Here is a 12660-nt window from a genome sequence, read left to right as displayed (position 1 = left end):
GATCGAGTAACTCCTAGCAAAAACCTCTCGATCGAGGACTTTAGGTACTCGATCGAACACTGTCAAAAAGGCACCATTCGATCGAGGACATTAGGTACTCGATCAAACACTATCAAAAAGGCACCATTCGATCGAGAACATTAGGTACTCGATCGAACAAGATAGTACTCGATCGAGTACTTTTCAGCGCACAATTCTTGCTTCGCGCACTGAACTTCAAACGGCCGCCATTTTTTCGTTACTTGTGCAAACAGAGCGTTTCTAGTGGAGTTGGAAAGCTAAGAGGATAAGCTTTCATCTCCAATTAGATTCACTAAAAAATATGTTCTAAAACTCATGATATAGCTCTTCAAATTAGGCACTAGTAACTTGAAGCTCTTCATTTACTTGCCTAGCTACCTTACTTCTATGTGCATCTCAAAATAGTAGTCTCTAGGCTCCGACTCAACTCATCTCCTAAATTCATGCATAGGGACATGTTTTAGGCTTGCTTACACTCCTCTCCGGTTCATACCTGCAAATAATACAAGAGAAGCCAAAGTAGACAACTCGGGGGACATTTGTAGCTAAATACTACACAAAATGCATAGAGATGCGTGCAAATATGGTACAATAAGTCTATATAAAATGCACGCATCACAACCGTTCATTCTTATTATATGCGGCCGCCGCCATTTTTCGTCTTTAGCCCCCACATTATCAGAACCTCCTGCCATCAACACCGGATCTAAGGTAATTCAAGGTTTTTTTCTATTCCAATTTTAGTTTACTGATTTAGGGTTTTTACAATTTTGGTTTTGATTTTTATTATATTGATTTATGGATACGAGTTTATGCTCTAATTGTAGTATCTTCTGGACCTCAACAAAATTGTAGTATCTTTGGGATTTGTCGTGCCCTTGGACTTGGATACTGCCACTGGGGTTTGTCCTTAACTTTACAATAACCGAGATTCTTAAGTAATCTTCAATTAATTATGAAGTTGGTAGAAAATTCTTCATGTTAAATTGTTATGGAACGATTTTGTGACATCTGATTTGTGATTCATTTGTTGTATTTGAATGATAGATCACACAAATGTTTAGATCAAATGGTGTTTCTCATTTGTTCATTTTTTCTATTGTTTTCTATCTGTCATAATGTCAACCCACATGTGATGATGTTATAGTTGTACTGCAGTTATTTCTTAATGCACCTCAACTATTTGTTGAAATGCCCCATTGTGTTATTTCAAGTGTTGTTGTTTTTGGTTGTTGTTCCTTTTTCCTAGTTATATTTCGGCCATAATAAAGTTACTTCCTCCGTCTCATTCATTTGTTTACCTTTTTTTATTCTTTGTGAGGGTTACTTTAATCAAAGGTAAACAAATGCTTTTGACGGAAAGAATATAAAAGATTCAATGCTAGCTGGGAAAAGTACCAGGCAACCATGGATGCTACATGTTATTTCTTAGCTTGTCATGTAATTTGCCCTATAAGACTAACTACTATAGTTTCTGATAGATATACTAGCAAGAGCCCTTGGGATTAGGAGGGGGAGGAAGGACTTATTGTGTTCTTTTGTAGAATTGTTCCTATGCTATGATGTTTTTTATTACTCGGTAGCTTGTTTTTTGTTTCTTATAAGTTTCTTTTTTATAGGTGCTGGAACAACACAGTCGACAAATCCCTGTCTACTCTGAAAGTAAAACCAATTGCTTTCTTATTCTTTGTTTTATTTTCAAATTAAAATGTTTCTATTACATGGTGATTGAATTTGTAAGAGGTGCAAAGGCTATGGAGCTCTACCAGCGGTATGTCCTACAATTTAGTTATTGTTATTTTTTTCTTGTGTATCTTATGCTCGATTTCTTTTCATGTCCTGAGAAAATCCCTCATCTGTGAAAAAAACTACTGTTTAATGTACAGTTTAAAGTAGTTGTATCTAGATGTAAATTCAGATTGTGAGCCTTTGGTTGTAAGACTAAATAAAATGAGGACGTCAAAATGAGGTCAATTTTTCGGGTGCTACCTAATTAGTAATGTAATTGTGTGTTGATTACATTCTCTTTATTTTTGTTGCAGATTAAGGTAATTAAAGGACCAGAATATTTGCAACGAGGGTTGGTTAAGCCTTCTATTTCATATGTAAAGTATATTCTAATTTTGTTGAAGGCTTTAAGCTTTATACTAAGACTTTCATTTGCTTATATAGTTTTAGACTATGTTTGGATATAGAGTATCATACAAGCAATTGTGATGTATGAATCTTGCTTATTCTTTAATTGGCGACTTATATAGGATCTTCTATGTTGACATTTTATTTTCTCGTTTAACTTTGGTGTGTCGAACCAGATTCTCTTGGTCTTATGTGCAATGGGAGATGAGCGAATCTGAGGTTGCCAAGTAGTCTGGCCTTTTCAGCCTTCTTTTTAAATATCTAGTCAGTTTACATATCGGTTTCTATTTATGTATAGGTTAACGTTAAATTAGCACATACATTAACGTTAAACTCTGCTTTTTTTTTTGTACAACCCATCTCTCACAAGTCCCTTGTTTATGAAGGCATTAGCACATACATTAACGTTAAATTCTGCTTTTTTCCCCTCAGATACAAGTACTTTTTTCTCCTTTCAATAGGTAACTTATTACTATGCTTAAATTTTGGTCACTAAGTGCATTCGTACTGAATGGTTTTCTAAACCATTGGGTTCTTTTTTAAGAATTGCTTCTTTAGTTTCTGGATATTTTTCGAAGTTCTTCCTTGGATGAATATACGTTAAATTGATGATGTACTAATTGCCGCCGGTAGCTTCTTTAGTCTCGATAATTATAATTACCTTCATAATTTGGACAGGTTAAGGCAGTAAGGCTTTTGGGAGGGCTATGCCGATTTATTGCTAATGAAGATCTACTATGCAAAATCAGGAGTACTAATTGCCGCCATTTGGCCGAGGACCTTTTTTTACATCAAGTTATGTTATAACTTGGTTTCTTTTTTTTTTTGATAGGTTAGTTGTCTTAATATATTTGGATCTTTTCGTATTTGACTTTAGATAATCGATTGATTGTATAAACATACTTGTTGATTATTGAATCATCTTTTGCATTTTTGATCATGTGTAGTACTAATGTATTGGGTAATAATATAGTAATATATATTTTTTTTATAAAAATTAATAATTATAAACATCGGATTTTTATAAAAAACCGATGCCTATATTTTACAATAGACATCAGACTATTTAGATATCTGATGCCTATGGCAAGGAATGGATATCAAACTTCCAAAAAGGCTGATGTCTATATGTCATATAGACATCAGATATATAGAAATCCGTTGTGTAAATTTTAATGGATATCGGTTTAAAAATCCGATGTACATTAACCCACAATAGACATGACCAAACTCTACATCGGGCGTGTATCCGATGTCCATATACCAAAATGTCCGATGTGGATTACGAGTTTTGTAGTGGTGATATAATTCTCTGCGAAAAAAGCCAAAACAAACAAGCATACAAATCAAATGAGAAGACGGAACATAATTCCCTGCAATCACTAGCGAAAAAGAAGGATACAAGCAAGAGACGATATGTCCAATATGATCGAATAACGTAAAAACATATAAAGGCATAACTACTTCCTTAGGAAGACGACAAATACAATCCTAGTCATATGTGAATGTGGACCCTCCAGATACACCTGACAAGCTCAATCTAATGCTGCAAATTTCAGGAATAAAAAATAAGTAAATATGAGGTTCATCAAATGTCGGGGCATGTTGTAATACTACGGTTTTCTATGTCTTTGGATACTCTATCGAGTGGGCTTACTTTGTTGATTAAGTATGTTTTTATACGAAATATTAGTCTGCTTGATGGGTACTCGATCGAGTATGTGTGTCACTCGATCGAGTAAGGGGCACTCGATCGAGTACTTCACTTACTCGATCTAGTAAGATGGTTTTGCGGGTTGTTTTAGCCGGGATTTGTTAATAACGCGAGATTGTTATATTAAGCCTTCCGTCACTTTCTTTATCACTTTTCACCTTTCCTAAAACCTTTTAAAGAGAAAACAAGTTACGTTACTTTCATTCGCCGCGTTTCTATCAAATCTCAACGGCTAAGGTTGTCGGATCGTCGCGTTCTTTACGCAGTTGAGTTCGTCATGTCGAGAATAAGATCCTTGTATAGTTTTTATATTGTTTCCTTTATTTTTGTTTAAAACCCTAATTGGGTAGATTAGGGGTTTGGGAGTATATTGTTGTATTAGATGGTAATAGCATGATTATGTGATTATAGGAGGAGGTTTCGTAGAGGAGCATTATTGATTAGCTGCTTGTGACGGTCTTGTGATTGCTTATTCCAGGTAGGATTTCCTACTCAGTTATTGGTTACCTATATGTTGATTGGTTGATTGATTGCTGGTGGTTGTTGATTAATAACATTTGTCTATATCGTATTGGAATTGGTAATTGTTGATATCGTAGTTGGTTGTGATTGTTTGTCTGTGGTTCGCGAGGTGCGTCCTTGGCTGAGTGGAGTCACTTGCGGAAGTGGCTTCTTGCCCTGGATTTGCCCTCTTTGAAACCCGCCACAGAGGGGATGTGCACATTAAGGAACATGGGTTATCGCTCGGATGAGATGAGCGGGGCTTAGGTGGGAACGGCTGCGGTCCCCCACTGGCGGCGACGAATATCTTTTATGATGGGTATTTTGGAAGGACTGCACAATTTACTGTGTAGTCAGGTGTGTGGAGTTGTGACGGAGTTTGGGTTATGTGTATATGTATCTTGTATATTGTGTTTTGTGTAATGAGTAACTGACCCCGTTTAAAAGTTTTAAAAACTATGGTAATCCATTCGGGGATGGTGAGCAGTTATTGAGCAGGTATGAGATGGACGCGCAAGGGATAGCTGCGTTGAGTCACCACGAGATGTCTAGAAGTATTCCGCTGTGTCTTAAACATTTATTTACTTTATTTGATTTAACATTTTGGAACAGTTGTATTTTCTTTTGACAGTTTTGGTTTGGACTTGTATCGCCTTAAATTTACTTAATAAAGTACGTTCTTTTATGGTCCTTTTGATATACTTGCCTCGGGTAACTGAGATGGTAGCATTCCCGTGCATTAGGTGGTCCTGGTAAGGCACTTGGTGTATGGGGGTGTTATAAAGTGGTATCAGAGCGCGCGACGATTTTGGAACCTGTAACTAATGAACCCAAGGAATCTAGAGACTCAAAATAAAATGAAACGGGGTAGGAGTTGTTAGGAGCTAATGCAAAGGCTTGGAAGACGTCCTAAAGTCGCGATCTCGCCCTATAACTTTGAACCGGTCACTATGGGGAGTGTCATAGGATCGCTATGTGTTTATTTAAGTTATTGTTGTATATATATATATATATATATATATATATATATATATATATATATATATATATATATGTTGGATAGTATGTTGCATGGATTGGTGGATAAATAATGTGGAGAATGCGGTGGCGAAAGGTGAATAGATTGCATGGTTATATGTTGGTATGAGTAACGGAATTGCATGATGATTGATTTATAATGTAGCTCGTTAGAAACATGTGAATAGAATGTTGTGTTGACGGATACACGTATACATATCTATATATATAATTGTTGTTGTGGAAGTGGGTTGAGTTGAACATGCGGGTAGCTTACGAGTCAGCATGACTCGATCGAGTGGGGGGCACTAGATCGAGTAGGAGAAGGATTCGATCGAGTAGGAGAAGGACTCGGTTGAGTGGGGTGTATAACATTTTTGAACAATCGCCGCTGTTTTTGGGCACTCGATCGAGTAGGTTGGGAACTCGATCGAGTGAGGGCTAGTCGATCGATTAAGTCAGGGGCTCGATCGAGTGAGTTTTATGATGCTTTCTGGTCAGGTTCTGGAGTCGAGGTACTCGATCGAGTAAGTGGGCAACTCGATCGAGTGGCCTCAACTCGATCGAGTAGGTTGTGTTGCTCGGTCGAGTGTGAGCTGCTCTGGTCATATATGTGTTTCAGTTATGGGATGTGTGTTTATGTTTACCTCTTCTCTTATATAGCTTAAAGATGCCGCCAAAAAAATTTGCGTTGTATGCTAGGGCTGAGATGATGAGGATTGATGAGGTGGCTAAGATGCTAGAGCATCAAGACGCGCTTACAGATGCCTTAAAGAAGTTTGGGAAGGATAAGGAGGCCGGGGTAGACTTTGCTAAGATGAGTATCAACATCGCCCGTTTCAACCCGAAGGAGTACATGGGCATAGGTGCGCCAATTTTGCTTGACAATTGGCATAGGGAGATGGAGAATATTCTGAATGTGGTTCATTGCCCTGAGGACTTTAAAGTAGAACAGGATGTGTTCTACTTCAGAGATGCGGCTGGAGAATGGTGGGATAAGGTAAGGGAGAGTGCCTTAGATCTGTATGTGAGACAGGGGAAGTCGGTTATATCTTGGAGTGAGTTCAAGAGAGCTATGCGTCGAGAGTTTGTGCCGGATCATGTTCGTAATAAGCTGAGGGAGGAGTTTGATGGCTTCAAAATGACCCCAGAGATGAATGTGGCTGAGTACTACCACAAGTATAATGAGAAGTCTAGGTACACAGAGGACATGGGGCTGCGTCAGGAGAACTTAGCGTTGAGGTTTGAGAAGGGTCTGACGTACAAAATTATGGAAAAGCTACCGGTTGGGGTCCTTACAAATGTCAAGGAAGTGTATCAGAGAGCGGGAAGAAATGAGAGATTGGTTGAGATGGCTAAGGAGAATAGGGAAAGAGGTCCCGAGAAGAGGAAGGCTGAGAGTGAGGGTGGTGGTCAGTCCAGTTACAAGAGGGCTGGTCATAACCAAGCGAGGGCTTATTCGTCAGGATCGGGTTTTAGTGCTGGAGCTTCCTATGGGCGTGGTCGAGGTGGTGGTAGTAGCAACTGGGTATATCTTGCTTTAACTGTGGCGGTATAGGCCAAAAAGGCACATGAGTGCAACAATGCTGTGGGCAGGGGTTTTCAGAGGCCATCACAGGGGACTTTCTCTCATGATCCGTCTCAGAGTTATGCTAGCAACAGGCCGACTGGGTCATGGAACAATCAGGGTGGTCAGAGTAACAACAACGATGGGGCTAGCTACAATGGCGGTAATTCATATCAGAGACCGACATCTACCAACAACTTGGGGTCGACTGCCAAGCCGTCTACTTTTGCTAGTACTGTTCAGGGAGGTGGACAAAAGACCAATGGCAAGTCATTCATGAATGACAAGAAAGTTGTTGAAGATGATGCTCACGTGATCACGGGTACTTTTCTTGTTAATGGTTTTTTACCTTTGTTTTATTTAATTCGGAGGCGTCACATTCTTTTGTATCGTCGAGTCATGCTAAGCTTGTGGGTTTGAGAGAGTTTGAGACTGTAAAACATGAATTTTTTATACCGTCGGGTGAGTCTGTATCTTGTGGGAGGTTGTATAGGAGTATGTCTATGATAGTTGGGCAAGTTGACCTTCCGGTGGATTTGTTAGAGCTTCTTATGTATGGTTTTGAGATGATAGTTGGTATGGATTGGTTGGGTAAGTACAAGGCTAGGATAGACTGTCACCAAAAGAGAGTCTCTTTGAGGGGTCATAAGAGTGTTAGTGTGTCTTATCGTGGGTTTGTTGTCAAACCCAAAGTCAAGGTGATTGCAGCGATGACATTGAAGTCTTATCTGAGGAAGGGGTGTCCTTTTATTCTATGCCATGTGAGAGACCATAGTAAGGTGAGTTCGGTAGTTGAGCAGATACCAGTGGTGGGAGAGTTTCCAGATGTTTTTCCGGAGGAGATACCAGGTTTACCACCAAAGAGGGAGATAGATTTCAGTGTGGAGCTGAAACCGGGGACGGGACAAATCTCTAAGGCCCCGTACCGCATACGTCCTAAGGAGTTGGAGGAGCTGAAGATGCAACTGGATGATTTGATTGATATGGGATACTTTTTTTACCGATTTTTACGCAGCCTGTAATCCGGCCAGGCTATTCCAGGGTATTCTTGCCAGGGTAGATTATAGTGAGGTTAACTATTAACATCCTATTATGATGGTATTGTGGTTGTACCTTTGAAGTGTTGATTATAAAGTTAAAAGATATAAATTAAAAGTAAAGAATAATAAAAGGAGACATGACACAATGATTTATACGTGGAAAAACCCTTGAATGGGAAAAAACCACGGGCACCAAGCAAGGAGAGGATTTCACTATGTATTTTACGTAATATAAGAATAATGATGTATTTGCCAATTAATTGTAGTATTTGCTTAAGATAGAGTAGATGAGAGTGGGCTGGGATGTCCCTTGAATGAGCTCCTTCCCTTCTTATTAATAGTCGTTGTTGGAGAGAAACCACCTCCTCCTTAAGATGTGGTGATTGTTGCTAGTTTTTAGGTCTTCTCCCAAAATGTAGCTAACTTCCCCTTACTTCTAGCTACTGCGATCTTCCATTTGTTTGTTAGGGTTTTATGATAATTAGCTTAAGATGTAGACTAAGACTTCCACCAAAGTAGGAACAACTTGAAGACTTAGTCTTTTTGACATGTGCTTAATTGTTTAGCATCCAATGCTTGTTAAGTATCTTCTCTATAATGTATGTTTGTCATCCACTTCATCCCTGCATATCTATCTCCTGGCCTGTACCAAAGCCTGTCAAGCTAAGCTGCTCTGTACGCTAGCCTGACAGTGTTTGTTGTACCCTGACAGTGCCTGCTGTACCCTGAACTATACTGATTTATAATAACGCATGACCCGAGTTGTACCCTAGTCAGTATTTTCAGTATGATGCCCTGTTGGTCTGATATAGTCTTCTAGCATGTCTCCTTGCCTGAACTGTTACGTTGAATTAGCCTGGGTACTGGTGAGGCTGAGTTCTAGCCTGACAGTAGTGTAAAATATCAGGCTCAACAATTGCCCCATTATCTCCTTATTATTTCTGAGTTTGGCCAGTAATGAGGAGATAACTTTATCCCAACCATAGACAAAGCTTGATCACGCACTGTACCTATTCTTGACCTATTGTTTCTTCACTGCGCTTGGTCAGGCCAGATATGAAAAATAACTCCTTCCTTACACATCTAAGGATTCTTTCTAATCTGCATACAATTGGTAGGGCTTGTTTTTGCCCCATTGGTGGAAATAATCAAGCAATCGGTGATACATTGCTTGTTGTAAGTGTGTTGGAATCACTCCTGAAGCTTTTGCTAAGTCGGGAAAGATATAGCTTGATTATATATACCCCGACTTTCATTAGAGGCCTGATTATGAAGTTGAGGTAAAGTTTCCTCCTTCAGGACATGATGATGAGCATAAAACAACCTTTGAGCAATATGTTATGTAAGATGCCCCAGTGCTGATGAAGATAAATAATGGTACAACTTTTCAGGACATATTTTTGAGTGAAGACATTAGTTCTTGAACATTCCTGGAGCACTCGTCGTAGTTGGTTTTCCTCAATTAATCTTGTATTTCCTTGATACTCTATTATGTCAGCGGTACATTTCGTATGGCATTCTTAGTAGACAACTTGTCAAACAAAGTGAACACCTGGAATCCTAAGCTGATGGGGGCTGATGTTCTTCATGAGAAAAGAAAAATTCTGGTGCTCGATCAGGCGAGAAAAAATAATTTCTGATTAGTGAAAGTGTTTGACCTTTTTGTGCCTTTGCCCTCAGGGGGCTATGGGTAAGTAATATGACTCATGTCCTATGGACATTTGTCGTATTTTGATGGTTTGTGAACGCTGTTCCTGTCATGGGGACAAGTTTGTTTTTTATTTCCTGTAAGAATTGAATCCTGTATATTTCACAACCTGCAAAAAATTAGAAAAATTGCTGCAAGGTTACACGTGTTTTTGTTTGTTTTTTGATAGCTGTACTTTTGAAAGGATCTTTGCCTGTGATGTGACCATAATTAGCGCATATTTAGTCCCCTAATTGAGCCTATTTTGCATACTATTATAGCATTTCATGGCCATTTTATCCGTCAAAACCTTCCTTTTTGCTTTTCTATCGAATTTCATATGTTTTGAAGAAAAGGAGATAATAAGGCGGAAATTCCCGTCTTTCGTGCATATTTGGAAGCTTATTAATGATATTAGATGGACGAGTATGAAGAGGAGGCAAGAATGATGACCAATGATGTAGGAATAAAGAGTATAAAGAAGGGTCATAAGGTTTAAAGCAAGGAGGAAAAGCAAGGAAGGCATTGCATGAAGAAATCGCTCGAAACGCAAATCAAGGGTTGCTCATTTGGCTCTGAAAATATGCTAGATGGAACGGCGTCGAAAAAACAAGCGATCTAGGCTTTTGAATCACTCCAATAGGAGTCCGGATGAGAAAATGACGTCCGTTTTACAATCCGAGCTCAAACAAAGAAGCTGTACAAGAATCCGCGCGTCCCGCGCTGAAGACGCTCGGATTGCCCAATCCGCTCGGATTGCTCTGAATCCGCTCGGATTCTCCCACTACAATCCGAGCGTCTTGCTCTTGAATCCGCTCGGATTCCACCGCAAGAATCCGGCCGTCCCGACTCCAATCCGCTCGGATTTCTTTCCGATGATTTTCGTGTTCTTCAAGCTCCGAGAAAGACGCCCTTCCTCTGAAAAATCCCGGAGGCTCCTTGCTCAACTTAAAAAGTGTAATTACTAGTTTAGCCCTTAGTTAACCCTAATGCATCCTCCCTAATTTCCACTATAAATACCCCATTTGTAATAATCAAACAATCAAGTTTTATTAGATTAGAATCAAGTTTTCATTAGGTGGAATCAATCTTTCCTTAGATTAGATTAGTAGTAGATTAGAATAGATTATCATTTAATCTTTCCACAAAATATACATTAATCTTTCCTTTAATCATTGTTCAAGTTTATTATTGAGGAATTCAAGTTAATTATTGGGTAATTAGAAGATTATTGGGTTTATTGGGAGATTGACAACCTTCCATCAATCATCAAGTTCTTCTATTATTCTTGCTTTGTTATTGGAATCATTAGTAGGTATAATCTCTTAATCTCTTTTTAATTATTGCTAATTACTTTTATTTGTTCATCATGTTTCACTTTGTTAGTATGATTGACAACCTTGCTAGCATGTTCAATATGATGATAAGTGAGTAGTCTCTTAGCTAGGGTTAATGGGTGATTAGGGGAAACTAACATGGGGAATGATTCATGCTTAAATTAATATGCTTTCATGTTTTATTTGCTTGCTTGTTTTGATCTCAACTCATGCACATGTTATGTTTGATGAAATGTTAAGCCTATGAATCCTTGCATTTACTACCATCTCTTATCTTTTCAATGAGACTTGTAAGACATAAACCAACTCGAGTCTCATTAGACCATGCATGTTGTTGAGTAGGGAAGACTAAGTCGACTTGTAGGTGTTGTACAATCTAATCGATTCGGCTCCGGGACCCAAACTTTCCTAGGATTGTAAGATATAACCCAACTCAATCCATCACAACAATAATTGCTTGCTTATAATTTGAGAACATGTTTGTATGATCATATCCCATGATTCCCCTATAATCCCATGACACCCTAGTGCTTTTTAATCAATTGTTTACATCTTTCCTTTTGTTGCTTGTTTATTGCCTTTATTAGCTTAGAATCATCAACCCATTATAATTGTGACAACCCCAAGCATAACCATAATTAGATTGAATAATTTGAGTAACCACCGTCCCATGGATCGACCTCGACTTACCACTAGCTAGTTGTTTGTTGAGTATTATAAATTGTGTTTGATTGGATGAGCGACGACATCGTTCCACATCAAAATGGCGCCGTTGCCGGGGACGGTGTTGTTTATTTGAATTGTTCTTTTGTCTAGTTTTAGTTGTGCTTCTTCTTGAGGAATTTTGGTTCCTTGGGAATTTATTTCTTGTACTTGTTCTTTTTCACATGCCCAACATGTCTACATTCACTTTTTGGCAATATGAAAATGAATCATTTGATAAATATGTTGCAAGATTTGAAGATTATATGACTCATGCTTGGCATCATGGTTTTACTATTTCAAATTATGAAGCATGTTGTGTTGTTTATAATGGCATGAACCTTGAAACCCGCAACTTGGCATTTCACTTGAGTGGTGGTAGGATATGTGAGATAAGTTGTGAGGAATTTTGGGAATTTGTTGAGTTCATGACCACCCATTGTCTTAAGCAAATTGTACATGACATCTTTGAGAATGCCAAGGAAGGTATGGAAGTGATAAAAACCACATTTCAAAAATTCATTGAGGAAAACTATGATGAAAATGAGATTTGTGAGGATGAGAAACCTTCATATAACCTTGAGCCAACCCACTTTGTCCACAAAATTACCCCACCTTGGGAAGATGGAGTGCTAGATGAGGAGAGTAATGATGAGGAGGAGTACATTCTTGATTGTGAAACTAATGCTTGGATGCCGTCATCCTACTCTTCTTGTGTTTCAATGAAATTAACCTCCATGGAATTTGATGTTAATGGGCAAAGTGAGAATGATATGGATGTGAACTTGAGTGAAAACTCACCCTTTGAGGATGACATATTTGAGGGAGACAATTGTGTTGAGCTTGGTGAGCCTTGCTATGACAACCCCTTTGATAATGGACCTTGTTGGGATGAGGAATATGATGAGGACAATTGGGAACCCCAAATAGACACCCTT

At 38.7% G+C, this 12660-nt stretch overlaps 1 long non-coding RNA gene across 1 annotated transcript; it reads left to right on the top strand.

The window, feature by feature from the left end:
• The first annotated feature begins 435 nt into the window (after positions 1-435).
• On the top strand, positions 436-3097 carry LOC141615029 (uncharacterized). The gene is made up of 4 exons (XR_012529560.1): positions 436-732; positions 1641-1792; positions 2064-2126; positions 2836-3097. It is a non-coding gene; the product is annotated as an uncharacterized LOC141615029 (long non-coding RNA).
• Positions 3098-12660: the final 9563 nt, after the last annotated feature.

This window comes from Silene latifolia, chromosome 11 (genome assembly GCF_048544455.1).
Source record: "Silene latifolia isolate original U9 population chromosome 11, ASM4854445v1, whole genome shotgun sequence".
NCBI classification, from domain to species: domain Eukaryota; kingdom Viridiplantae; phylum Streptophyta; class Magnoliopsida; order Caryophyllales; family Caryophyllaceae; genus Silene; species Silene latifolia.
This window is presented reverse-complemented; position numbering and strand designations above follow the sequence as displayed.